Source organism: Prionailurus viverrinus, chromosome E1 (genome assembly GCF_022837055.1).
Source record: "Prionailurus viverrinus isolate Anna chromosome E1, UM_Priviv_1.0, whole genome shotgun sequence".
Classification (NCBI taxonomy): Eukaryota; Metazoa; Chordata; class Mammalia; order Carnivora; family Felidae; genus Prionailurus; species Prionailurus viverrinus.
In genome coordinates this window covers 23,070,269-23,084,186 of record NC_062574.1, presented here as the reverse complement: position 1 = coordinate 23,084,186, position 13,918 = coordinate 23,070,269, and the positions used below count along the sequence as shown (strand labels likewise).

The window sequence follows — 13,918 nt, the reverse complement described above, 5'->3', positions numbered from 1 at the left end:
TTCATTCCTTTTTAAGGCTGAATAATGTTTCATTGTGTGTATGTACCACATTTTGTGTATCCATTCATCCATTGTGGACATCTGAGGATCCATACCCCCTTTTCTTGACATTAGCTAGACTTAGCGGATCTTGGTTTCCATTACTGGTGCCAAAAGCACTTTAACTTATACAATGGCCCACCAGTCACCAGCCGGGGCCTCAGAGACAGGTAAGGGTCCAAGACTCTGACCCACAGGCTTCCTGCCCTTGTCCCTCCACAGCGAGGAAGTGGTACATGTTTTAGAACCTCCTGACCTGGAGGTTCCTGCTCCTTGACCCGGAAATTTCTCTTCACCCTCCTTGCTATCAGAGCTGAGGCATTACAACTGAACATGATCAGATTTCTCCCTCTAGTAGCTCACAAACCAGGGACAACAGAATCACTAACAAATACAACATAGTCAGGCCCAGATCTTTGCTTGCAGAGGCCAAAGTGGACATGGAGGGATGTCAGGGCTTGGATTGACACAGGAACCAGAACAAATTCAGCATGTACACCCAAGGCAGCAGGAAGTTTCAAAGTCCTTAGCCAGCACCAGGGTCAAAAACCAGGGAACCAGAGTTCACAAGCCTAAAGGACAGGATGGAGCTGAAGCACAGGCCAGGGCCAGGATCCTGGCAAGCCAGAAAGGAAATGTTGTTTGTTGTTTCTCTGTGTGTGTCTCTCTGTCTCTGTCTCTGTCTCTCTCTCTTCTTTTTTCTTTTTCTTTTTTTCTTGTTTTTTTTTTTTTTTGATCCATCACAGTTCAGAGTTGAGATGTCAGTCTAAAAGCCTAATTGAAAATCTATATACAAAGTCAAATTCCCACCCCAGCACATAATACAAAGCTTGCCAGAAACTCCTAACAGTTCAGAACTGGACATACTTTTCTTAGGTACATTCAGTTGTTTTCAAAGAGGGCTATTCCTCATCTTTTCAAGGTAAATAGATGCCTGGCTTTAGACACATGCACACACACACAAAGGCCCTCCTCATCAGGACACACAAGGGTCTTCTAGCCCTGGTCATCCTAAAGCAAAGACCTCATCCACATAAACCTACACCTAACCAGCTTACTTGACTGTCAGCCTTATGGGACGTGGGTGATCAATTGGGAGGGAATGGAAAATAAGGCCTGGAACAGTGGGTGGTTTTCACTGCTATATCAGAGAAAGGCCTTCAGCTGAAAACAGGAGAAGACCACACACAGCAACATGGAGGAACCAATGGGTAGGACAGGAAGGCAAAACATGAGGAAACAATTCTGGGTAGTACAACGAGAATTTTATGTGGAGGTGAGAGTTCTGGCCACATGTCCCTTCTCTGTACAGCCATTTGCTGCACCATGAGCATTTGAACCAGATGACCAGATGTCCTGGGGCTGGATTTGGCTGGCCTGTAAGAAATGGTATTTGGCCTGGCTCCAGGTGTGTTGTAATTTGCCATAATCCCTGAACTTCTGCCATTGTCTATAGCATGAATGTTTTCTGGGGCAAGATGGCAGCCCCCCCCCCCCCATTGCTCAGCGAGATCCTCCCCCAGAGAATCAGGGTGGGTCCAAGCCCTGGGGGTCTCTGAAATGTGGGATTTTGAAACACAACCCCATCTGGGGGCGCCTGGGTGGCTCAGTCGGTTGAGTGTCAGACTTCGGCTCAGGTCATGATCTCATGGTTTGTGAGTTTGAGCCCCGCGTCCAGCCCTGTACTGACAGCTCGGAGCCTGGAGCCTACTTCAGATTCTGTGTCTCCTTCTCTCTCTGCCCATCCCCCACTTATGCTCTCTCTCTCTCTCTCTGTCTCTCAAAAATAAATAAGTAAATGTAAAAAAATTTTTTTAAATAAAATAAGAAACACAACCCATCTGAGATAAAGCTGGAGGGAGGGGCCGCCTGGCAGGTGGACAGCTTGGACATGGACAGGGTAGAGGCAACGAGTGGACGGAGGCCTGAAACAAAGGAGGGTGCTTGATTACAGGTGGGTGAGAGAGCAAAGTTCCTGCGCCAGAGACTGGAGAGCTGGATGGAGCCATTTCCATCTCTTCCACACCAGCACGTATAAACTCGCACACAGATCCACCCACTAGTTGGCTAAGCAGCGCCACCTACTGGAGAACAGGGCCATTACACTTAGCCCAGTCCAACTGTGCCCTCCAAGCACATCCCCTAGAAGACCAGCACAAGTCACTCCACCTGCTTAGTGTACAGACTATAAAAGTCTTCATAGTTTCAGTTCTAGGGGAAACTGGATGTAACTTCATTCAGGCTTCATTCTGTTTGCTGGTTAACTTATTTGTTTTCTTTCTTCTGTTTTTTCTTGCATTGTTTTCTTTTTTCTTTCTTTTCTTGCTGTTTCTTGGATACAGAAAGGACACTTTATGTTTACTTTTTTACTTTATTTAATCATTTTATTTTTATTCTATTTAACTTTATTTTATTTTATTCTATAAATTTTTTTAACTTTTAAATTTTTTCTTACCTTTTTTTTTCTTTCCTTTCCCTTTTTTCTCTATTTTATCAAGCTTCTTTCAACAAGCAGACCAAAGCACATCTAGGATCTAGCTTCTTTTATTTGATTTTTGTTTTGTTTTTAATTTTTTAATTTTTACTTTTAATTTTATTAATTTTTTTCTTCCTCCAAAATACAAAAGGATGGAATTCTCCATCACCCCCCCCAAAAAAACAGGAAGAAGTGACAGCCAGAGATTTAATCAACACAGATATAAGTAAGATGTCTGAACTAGAACTTAGAACCATGATAATAAGAATACTAGCTGGTTAATGAAAAAATGCTCAACATCACTCATCATTGGGGAAATACTATTCAAAATCACAATGAGATATCACCTCAAACCTGTCAGAATAGCTAACATTAACAACTCAGGCAACAATAGATGTTGGTGAGGATGTGGAGAAAGAGGATCTCTTTTGCACTGCTGGTGGGAATGCAAACTGGTGCAGCCACTCTGGAAAACAGTATGGAGGTTCCTCAAAAAATTAAAAATAGAACTTCCTTATGAACCAGCAATTGCACTACTAGGTATTGACCCAAGGGATACAGGTGTGCTGTTTCAAAGGGGCACATGAACCCCAATGTTTATAGCAGCGCTATCAACAATAGCCAAAGTATGGAAAGAGCTCAAACGTCCATCAACAGATGAATGGATAAAGAAGATGTGGTATCCTTTCTTGATAATACAATAGAGTATTACTCAGCAATCAAAAAGAATGAAATCTTTCCGTTTGCAACTATGCGGATGGAACTAGAGGGTATTATGCTAAATGAAATTAGTCAGAGAAAGACAAATATCATGACTTCACTCATATGAGGAATTTAAGATACAAAACAGATGAACGTAAGAGAAGTGAAGCAAAAATAATATAAAAACAGGGAGGGGGACAAAACATAAGAGACTCTTAAATATACAGAACAAACAGAGGGTTACTGGAGGGTTTGTGGAAGGGGGTATGAACTAAATGGGTAAGGGGCATTAAGGAATCTACTCCTGAAATCATTGTTGCACTATATGCTAACTAACTTGTATGTAAATTTAAAAATAAATTTAAAATAAATTAAAGATCTTTCAAGATGGTGGAACAACATGGAAGTTTTTTGTGTATCTCACATCCATGAAATACAGCCAGACCAACACTAAACCATCCTGCACACCAAGAAAACTGATCCGAGGATTAACACAACAATCTGCACAACCTGAACCACAGAATTCAGGAGGTACACAGCGTGGAGAGATGAACTTGGGGAGAGAGAAGCTGCAGAGGGCAGGGAGCTGCTTTTGCATGTGGAGAGAGGAAGGAGATGGGGGCGGGGGAGATTATGGGAAAAGCAACACTCCCCAAAAGCAGCTGGAGAGAAAGTGGAAAATTGGAAACAGCCACAGAGACTGAACTAAGAAGGGAGAAAGGAGAAAGGAGGGGGTTTAAATTCCATTAAGACTGTAAACAGGGGGAGCACAGAGTCTGAAACTCTGCAGCTTGATACCTGGTGGTGTTCTGGTGGGAAGGGAGAATCCCCAGGAGCAGAGTGGGGTCCAGGAGGTTCTTGGGCCACACAGGGAGAAGCAGTTCCACCACTGAAAGGACATTTGGTAGAGGCTGTGAGGCCACCTGGGCCCAGTAGACCCCAGAGAATGGCCACATTTGCTGATGTTGGAACAAGGTCATTGGGGATGAAGCCTGGTGCCAGATGTGTGTTGTGATTTTCCATAATCCCTGAGGCGCTGCTGCTACACTGTCTTGCAAACGTTTTCTGGGGTGGGCTGGCACCTGGCTATAGTCTGCTGATGGGCATCAGCAGCAGCACGGTCCCGCAAACATTCCTGGGTGCGGTCAGCACCCAGCCATTGCTCAGTGAGACCCTCTGCAGAGGAGCAGAACAGGTCAAAGCCACAGTCCCTCAGAAGGGGGGCTGGGGAAGGCAGCCACATCTGAGACAAAACTTGGAAGGGAGGTGCTGCCTGGGGCTTGGTCATGGACAGTGTGGAAGTGGGGAGTGGACAGATGCCAAAGACAAAGGACAGTGCACGATTGCTGATAGGGGAGAACAGAATTCCAATACTAGAGACTAGCGCCATTTTCACTGCTCCCACACATGCACATATGCACCTACAAGCGCCACAACAATCCACCCCAGTAGGCTAGCAGCGCCATCTAGTGGAGAACCGAGTCATTACACTAAGCCCTGCCCAACTCGCTCTTCAAGAGCGGCCAACCTCACTCTTCAAGAACACAAGTCTCACCGCCTGCTTAGTTTATGGACTATAAAGCGCTTCACAGTTTGACTTCAGGGGAAAACGAAACAATTTCAGTCGTATTTCAGTCTGTTAGCTGGTCCAACTATTCAATTTTCTTTCTTTCTTTCTTTCTTTTTCTCTTTTTAATTTCTTCTTTTTCTTGAATACATAAAGAGAAAAAATTCATTCTTATTGTCAAACTTTATTAAAAATATTTTTCTTTTTTTCTACTATATTTTTTACTTTTGTGTACATTTTTTCAAATTCTATTTTACTTCCATCATTTCATTTTAGTCTACTTCAGTGTATTCATTTTTCAAATTTTCAAATGATTTCCTTTTTTTTTCTTTTTATCCCTTTTTTCTCTAATCTATCAAGCCACTTTCAACACCCAGACCAAAACACACCTAGGATCTAGCATCATTTATTTGATTTTTTTTTGTGGGTGTTTGTTTTTAATTTTTTAACTTCAATATTTTTTTAATTTTAATTTTTTCTACCACATTAATTCCTTTTCTCTCTTCAAAATGATGAAATGAAGGAGTTAACCCCAAAAGAAAGAGCAGGAAGAAACGACAGCCAAGGACGTAACTAACACAGATATGAGCAAGATGTCTGAACCAGAATTTAGAATCACGATAATAAGAATACTAGCTGGAGTCAAAAATAGATTACAATCCCTTTCTATGGAGAAAAAAGAAGTAAAATCTGGTCAGGATGAAATAAAAAATGTAACTGAGCTGCAATCTCGAATGGATGTGGCAGCGGCAAGGATGGATGAGGCAGAACAGAGAATCAGTGATATAGAGGACAAACTTATGGAGAATAATGAAGCATAAAAAAAGAGGGAGATTAAGGCAAAAGAGCATGATTTAAGAATTAGAGAAATCAGTGACTCCTTAAAAAGGAACATCAGAATCATAGGGGTCCCAGAAAAGGAAGAGAGAGAAATAGAGGTAGAAGGGTTATGTGAGCAAATCATAGCAGAAAACTTTCCTAACCTAGGGAAAGACTCCCATTAGATTCAACAAAAACCAATCATCAACAAAGCATGTCATATTCAAATTCACAAAATACTCAGGTGAGGAGAGAATCATGAAAGCATCAAGGGAAAAAAATGTCCTTAACCTACAAGGGAAGACAGATCAGGTTTGCAGCAGACCTATCCACAGAAACTTGGCAGGCCAGAAAGGAGTGGCAGGATATATTCAATGTGCTGAATCAGAAAAATATGCAGCCAAGAATTCTTTATCCAGCAAGGCTGTCATTCAAAATAGAAGGAGAGACAAAATTTTCCCAGACAAACAAAAATTAAAGGAGTTTGTGACCACTAAACCATCCCTGCAAGAAATTTTAAGGGGGACTCTCTGAGGGGAGAAAAGATGAAGAAAGAAGGAAGGAAAGAAGAAAGAAAGAAAGAAAGAAAGACCAAAAGCAACAAAGATTAGAAAGGACCAGAGAAAACCACCAGAAACTCCAACTCTACAAGCAACATAATGGCAATAAATTCATATCTTTCAGTACTCACTCTAAATGTCAATGGACTCAATGCTCCAATCAAAAAAAAATAGGGTAAAAAAATGGATAAGAAAACAAGATCCATCTATATGCTGTTTACAAGAGACCCACTTTAGACCTAAAGACACCTTCGGATTGAAAGTAAGGGGATGGAGAACCATCTATCATGCTAATGGTCAACAAAAGAAAGCCAGAGTAACCATACTTATATCAGACAATCTAGACTTTAAAATAAAGACTGTATCAAGAGATGAAGAAGGGGTCATATCATAATTAAGGGGTCTATCCACCAAGAACACCTAACAATTGTAAACATTTATGTGTCAAATGTGGAAGCACCCAAATATATAAATCAATTAATCACAAACATAAAGAAACTCATTGATAGTAATACCAAAATAGTAGGGCACTTCAACACCCCACTCACAGCAATGGGCAGATCATCTAATCAAAAAATCAACAATGAAACAATAGCTTTGAATGACACACTGGACCAGATGGACTTAACAGATATATTCAGAACATTTCCTCCTAAAGCAGTGGGATATGCATTCTTCTTCAGTGTACATGGAACGTTCTCCAGAATCGACCACACGCTGGGACACAAATCAGCCCTTAGCAAGTACAAAAAGATCGAGATCATACTGTGCATATTTCCAGACCACAATGCTATGAAACTCGAAATCAACCACAAGAAAAAATTTGGAAAGACAACAAATACTTGGAGACTAAAGAACATCCTACTAAAGAATGAATGGGCCAACCACTAAGTTAAAGAGGAAATTAAAAATATATGGAAGCCAATGAAAATGATAACATTACAACCCAAAACCTCTGGGACGCAGCAAAGGCAATCATAAGAGGAAAGTATATAGCCTTCCAGGCCTTCCTAAAGAAGGAAGAAAGAGCTCAGGTACACAACCTAACCTTATACCTTAAAGAGCTGGAAAAAGAACAGCAAATAAAAAGCCAAAAGCAGCAGAAGATAGGAAATAATAAAGATTAGAGCAGAAATTAATGCTATCGAAACCAAAAAAAAACAAAAAACAAAAACAAAACAAAACAGTAGAACAGATCAAAGAAACCAGAAGCTGGTTCTTTGAAAGAATTAACAAAATTGATAAACCACTAGCCAGTTTGATCAAAAAGAAAAAAGAAAGGACCCAAATAAATAGTCAAGAATGAAAGAGGAGAGATCACAACCAACACCGCAGAAATAAAAACTATAATAAGAGAATATTATGAGCAATTATATGCCAATAAAATGGGTAATCTGGAAGAAATGGACAAATTCCTAGAAACATATACACTACCAAAACTGAAACAGGAAGAAATAGAAAATCTGACCAGACCTATAACCAGTAAAGAAATTGAATCAGTAATCAAAAATCTCCCAAAAAACAAGAGTCCAGGGCCAGATGGCTTTCCAGGGGAATTCTACCAAACACTTAAGGAAGAGTTAACTCCTGTTCTCTTGAAGCTGTTCCAAAAAAATAGAAATGGAAGGAAAACTTCCAAACTCTTTCTATGAGGCCAGCATTACCTTGATTCCAAAACCAGACAAAGACCCCACTAAAAAGGAGAAATACAGACCAATTTCCCTGATGAACATGGATGCAAAAATTCTTAACAAGATACTAGCAAACAAGATCCAACAACACATTTAAACAATTATTCACCACGACCGAGTGGGATTTATTCCTGGGATGCAGAGCTGGTTCAATATCTGTAAATCAATCAATGTGATACATCACATTTATAAAAGAAAGAATAAGAACTACATGATCCTCTTGACAGATGCAGAAAACGCATTTGACAAAATACAGTATCCTTTCTTGACAAAAACCCTCAAGAAAGTACAGATAAAAGGAACATACTTCAAGATCATAAAGGCCATATATGAAAGACCCACAGCTAATATCATCCTCAATGGGGAAAAACAGGGAATCCTGAAGTCAGGAATACGACAGGGATGTCCACTCTCACTACTGTTGTTCAACATAGCATTGGAAGTCCTAGCCTCGGCAATCAGACAACAAAAAGAAATAAAAGGCATCCAAATTGGCAAGGAGGAAGTCAAACTTTCACTCTTCACAGATGACATGATATTCTATGTGGAAAACCCAAAAGACTTCAGCAAAAACAGCTAGAACTGAAACATGAATTCAGCAAAGTCACAGGATATAAAATCAATGCACAGAAGTTGGTTGCATTGCTATACACCAATAATGAAGCAGCAGAAAGACAAATCAATGAATCAATCCCATTTACAATTGCACCAAAAATCATAAAATACCTAGGAATAAACCTAACCAAGGAGGTGAAAAATCCATACACTGAAAACTACAGAAAGCTGATGAAAGAAATTAAAGAAGACACCAAAAAATGGAAAAACATTCCATTCTCATGGATTGGAAGAACAAATATTGTTAAAATGTTGATACTACCCAAAACAATCTACATATTCAGTGCAATCCCTATCAAAATAACACCAGCATTCTTCACAGAACAAACAATTCTAAAATTTGTATGGAACCAGAAAAGACCCCAAATAGCCAAAGCAATGTTGAAAAAGAAAACCAAGCCTGGAGGCATCATAATTCCAGACTTCAAGCTGCATTACAAAGTTGTAATCATCAAGACAGTATGGTACTGGCACACACACACACACACACACACACACACACACACAAAGACACATATATCAATAGAACAGAATAGAGAACCCAGAAATGGGCCCACAAACCTATGTCCAACTAATCTTTGACAAAGCAGGAAAAAATATCCAGTGGAAAAAAGATAGTCTCTTCAGCAAATGGTGTTGGGAAAACTGGACAGTGACATGCAGAAGAATGAACCTGGAACACTTTTACACCATACACAAAAATAAACTCAAAATGGATGTAAGACCTAAACATAAGGCAGGAAGCCATCAAACTCCTAGAGGAAAAAACAGGCAACAACCTCTTTTACCTCGGCCATAGCAACTTCTTACTTGACATGTCTCCAGAGGCAAGGGAAACAAAAGCAAAAATGAACTACTGGGACCTCATCAAAATAAAAAGCTTCTGCACAGCAAAGGAAACAATCAGCAAAACTAAAAGGCAACCAACAGAGTGGGAGAAGATATTTGCAAACGACATGTTAGATAAAGGGTTAGTATCCAAAATCTATAAAGAACTTATCAAACTCCACACCCAAAAGACAAATGATCCCGTAAAGAAATGGGCAAAAGGCATAAAAGGATTCCAAAAGAAGACATCCAGATGACACATGAAAAGATGCTCAACATCACTCATCATCAGGGAAATACAAATAAAAACCACAGTGAGATACCACCTCACACCTGTCAGAATGGCTAACATTAACAACTAGAAATGACAGATGTTGGCAAGGAAACAATCAGGAAACAACAGATGTTGACAAGGATGCAGAGAAAAAAGAACCCTTTTGCACTGCTGGTGGGAATGCAAACTGGGGCAGCTACTCTGGAAAACAGTATGGAGGTTCCTCAAAAATTAAAAATAGAACTACCTATGACTCAGCAATTACACTACTATGTATTTATCCAAAGGATACAGGAGTGCTGATTTGAAGGGGCACATGCACCCCAATGATTACAGCAGCACTATTGACAATAGCCAAAGTATGGAAAGAGCCCAAATGTCCATTGACTGGTGAATGGATAAAGAAGATGTGGTATATATATACACAATGGAATATTACTCAACGATCAAAAAGAATGAAATCTTGACATTTGCAACAATGTGAATGCAACTGGAGGGTATTATGCTAAGTGAAATAACTCAGAGAAAGACAAATATCATATGATTTCATTCATGTGGAATTTAAGAAACAAAACAGATGAACATAGGGGAAGGGAAGCAAAAATAAAATAAAAACAGAGAGGGAGGCAAACTATAATAGACTCTTAAATACAGAGAACAAACTGAGGGTTGCTGGCGGGATGCTGGGTGGGAGGATGGGCTAAATGGGTGATGAACATTAAGGATGGCACTTGTGGAGATGAGCACTGGGTGTTATATGTAAGTAATGAATCGCTACATATTCCTGAAATCTTTATATTCTATTCCTGAAATCATTATTACACTATATATTAACTAACTTGGATTTAAATAAAAAATAAAATAATTTAAAATGTTTTTAATTTAAATAATTTAAAAATTAAAAAAACAAAAAGAAATGGTATTTGGCCTTCAGAGACGCCGCCAAAGATAGGCCAGATGTACACATGTTTCCCCACAAGAGAGTACATATGTGTATGCATGTGTGTGAGTGACCACTGAGAGTCATCAGCAGCCTGAACTAGTATTAGCAGGACCTAATTGATGCAATGGTTTAAAAGCTTTGGCTCCAAGTTCAGAAAGGTAAGTCTAGGTTCAAAACCCAATTCTGCCACTTGGGGCAGACCTTGGGACAACTAAATCCTTCTAAGCCTCAGTTTCGATGTTTGTAAAAATAGGTCAATTACAGGACCTCCCTCCAGATGCTGAGAGGATTAAAAGAATACATAGCACACAGCAAGTGTTCAGTAGATGAGTCTTATTATTCCAGGATCTGACTTTTCTTTAATACCATAGGACGTAGGACACAAAGGAGCTTTCTCTCACTGTGAGATAAGTGAACTAAAGTTCAGAGGAGGAACAGTGACTTGCCCAAGGCTGCACTACAAGTCATTGGCAGATCTGGCGTTAGAACTGAGAGCCACATTTTAAACAGAAGAAACTTCTGATCTAGGTGAGGTTGAGGATTGTGTAAGTGTAGGGAAAAATGGATCCATCCCACAAAAAGAGCCACAGCTCAAGGCCTGAGGGCCTCCTTTTCCATGATCTGGGCTCCTGAGAGCCTGGCCTCCATCCACCTACCCCTTGACTCCTGTCAAGATTTTGAGGAAGCAACAGGCAGATGCAGGGAGGGATACTGAATCTCTCCGGAGCCTGGTGTTAATCAGCCTCTAATTCGTTGAGCTGAGATTCCTCATCTGCAAAGTGGAACTGATACCTTATAGGGCTGTTGTGACAATCCCCAACTACAGGGTCTGGAACAAGCACTATAATAAAATGGAAATGTTGTTATTCTCTTAGCAGCAAGAACAAGAATCCCTTTCATGGAGGAAACAACCTCTGTTAAGAGAATGTGTCGGTAAGCCCAGGTAAGGCAGGAAACTCCCCCAGGACAGGACTACAGACTGGGGCCAAGTCTTCAGGGGAAGGAGTAAACCAAGGGGAGGGACTGTTTTACCTTTGAGAGCCAGAGAGTGGTGGGGAGAGGGCCCTGGGAGGAGGGGCTGGATCCAGAGCAATGAACAGTGGGGCCCCTCTCCTCCTTGGCACTCTCAAGAGTCCCATCAATTATGTAGCTCTCAGAATATTTGATGTGAGTGGTTTGGGAGGAAATTACAAAGGGGGATAACTCCCCATCAAGATTAACATAGATGTGAGAAAGGGCCAGGGCCCCAGAACAAGGAATTAAAGACTGAGAAGCGTGAAGTAAGTCCTTGGAGAGTCACAGAAGTCTTGCAAAAACTTTGGATTCCCCTAGACAGTAGAACTTGGGGTGGGGGGTGGAAAGATCCAAGCAGTTCTCAAGATCCAGGGACACGCCAGGTTGGCTACTTCAGACTCGGTGGTGAGGAAAGGCCTCTCCGAGGAGGTTATGTGTGTAACCCAACAGCTAAATGACTAAAGTGAATCAGCCGCGTGAGGAAGAAAACTTCCTGGGCAGGGGACAGAACCAGTGCAAAACGCTGGGCAGGAACTAGCTTGGTCCGTGAGAGCAGTTATGTCTGGAGCATACAGCCAGGAGAGTGGGATGAGGAACGAGGAAAGCAGAGCATGTCAGGAGTACTTTGTCAGCCAGATTAAGGAGTGTGCAATTTACACTGGGAGGTGGGAAGCCGTTGGCCATGCTTCTAAGCAGCCAAGTAGCATCATCTGATCCACCTATTTAAAGAAAACTGGCTGCTATGCAGACAAGGATTACTGGAGGCAAGGGAAACCAGTCAGCACAGCCCCACAGCAGCCCAGGCTACAGATGACGGTGGCTGGGGCCAGGCAGGAAGTGGTGGAGGTAGAGGAAAATGAGCAAATTAGAGAACTGCTTGGGGGACAGAATTAAAAAGAAATACTGAGAAAGATTAGGGCTTGAGCAACTAGGTGGATGTTGGCACAATTTCTAGAAATGAGGAAGTCTGGGGGAAAAGCAAGTTAGGAGTGGAATCAGGATAGGGACATGACAATTTTTAGACACTTGTTAGTTATCCATCCATGTGGCCACGCTGAGCAGGGGACTGGTTGTGTAAGTCTGAACATCAGGGAAAGGCCAAGCTGGAGATATAAAGCCATGGGACCAGATGGGGTCATGTAGGAAGGTGATGAGCAGTGGGCTCCAGGGCCCTCAGACATTTAGAGGTAGAACAGAGCAGGAGTCTCACATAAATGGGAGGGAGGAGAAGCCAGTAAGATAGCAGGAAATCCAGGAGAGTGTGGGCATCTGGCAGCCAAGAGAAGAAAATAATTCAAGAAAGAGTGAGTGGTCAAACATGATGAGTGGTACCAAGAGATAAAAGAAGAATAGAGAGATGGCCACTGTGTTCAACTCAGGAATATCCGGTGACCTGGATGAGCAGTGACAGAAGCCCTACCAAAGGGGGTGAGAGAATGGGGCTGTAGAAGCAGGGACTAGGATGCTCCATAAGGAACTCTACTAAGAACTTTTTTGTGAAAGGAAACAAAATTCAGGGTTGGAGCCAGAAACAGGTATGGGCTCAAGGGAGAATTTTTTTTAATGTGAGAATTTAGAGCGTGTCTGTGTGTTGATGTACAAAGTATTCAACCGCTCTGAGCATCGGTTTTGTGCTGTAAAACCGAGACCAAAACACCCACAATTTCAGGTTATTATGCAAATCACACCAGTTAACATACACAAAGGGTCCAGTCTCACATCTGGCTCATAGCAGGGTCAGTACTTTAGGGCTCCTCTGCCAGAGAAAAAATGCTTGCATCCAGAAGGTTCTCGCTGGTAAAGGAAAGATGACGGCTCTCAGTTCCCACACTGCCCCTTGTGGCAGAGGAAGAGTTGGTGGAAAAGGAACCATGTTGTGAATGGCAGGACCAAGAAGTGGTTTGTGAGGACAGTTGCTTTCACCCTAAAGCACATACGCAGAGCTTCCCTTTCTCTCTCCCTCATGTTCTTCCCAGAAAAGGAGCCTTCCCCCCACAGACTCTATAACATAGAGTTTCTCATCTGAACCACAGAACACAGATGATTTGTGAGACTATTTTCTCAATTCTCCCAAGGATGACTAGCACCACCCTAGTACCACCCTAGATGCAAAGGAGAGAAGTTAATCCATTACATCCAACACATATCTTTGCAGTCAGTTGAAAAAGGCTGCCTTGGAGGCGTGAGCCACCACTTTGGATTTACCCTTTGCACCTAGTAGCCTTCACTAAATGTCTATTCATGAAAATTCACACAAAGGCCTTGGGCTGGCTGGGCAGAAGGTGTGTTCAGAAGTCAATGTGATGAGTCCTTCTGGCAGTGAGTCAGGACAGGAAGAGCCACCATGGAGATGGCATTTTAAGCTGGGTCCTGGAGGGTAAGGGTTTGCA

At 41.6% G+C, this 13,918-nt stretch overlaps 1 long non-coding RNA gene across 1 annotated transcript in view; it reads right to left on the bottom strand.

Moving 5' to 3' along the window:
• Nucleotides 1–13,918, bottom strand: part of LOC125151884 (uncharacterized) — a 30,080-nt gene that overhangs the window by 8,760 nt on the left and 7,402 nt on the right. The gene's annotated exons all lie outside the window — the stretch shown is intronic.